Source organism: Eimeria mitis, genomic scaffold, assembly GCF_000499745.2.
Source record: "Eimeria mitis Houghton genomic scaffold, Emh_scaff2988, whole genome shotgun sequence".
Classification (NCBI taxonomy): Eukaryota; Apicomplexa; class Conoidasida; order Eucoccidiorida; family Eimeriidae; genus Eimeria; species Eimeria mitis.
In genome coordinates this window covers 1,270-1,548 of record NW_013571331.1, presented here as the reverse complement: position 1 = coordinate 1,548, position 279 = coordinate 1,270, and positions in this window count along the sequence as shown.

Genomic DNA, 279 nt, shown 5'->3' with positions numbered 1-279 from the left:
GGGGGGGCCCAAGAGGAGAGTTGCTGCGGGGGGGGTGAGGAGGGGGGGCTGTATAGACAGCTGGCAGTGCAGGTACTGCATGATGCTCCCTATGGACGAAAAGCACCAAAGATGGAGGGGGGGGGCCCCCGGGGGGCCCCCAAGGGAAAAGAACGAAATAAAGATGTTGGGGCCCTGGTGTTTAGTGTACCTAAACCAACACCAACGCATCAATCGGTTATTAATATAGCCGTCAGCTGTACAGACGTAGGAGAAGCTGCATTTTTATATAATTGTAAT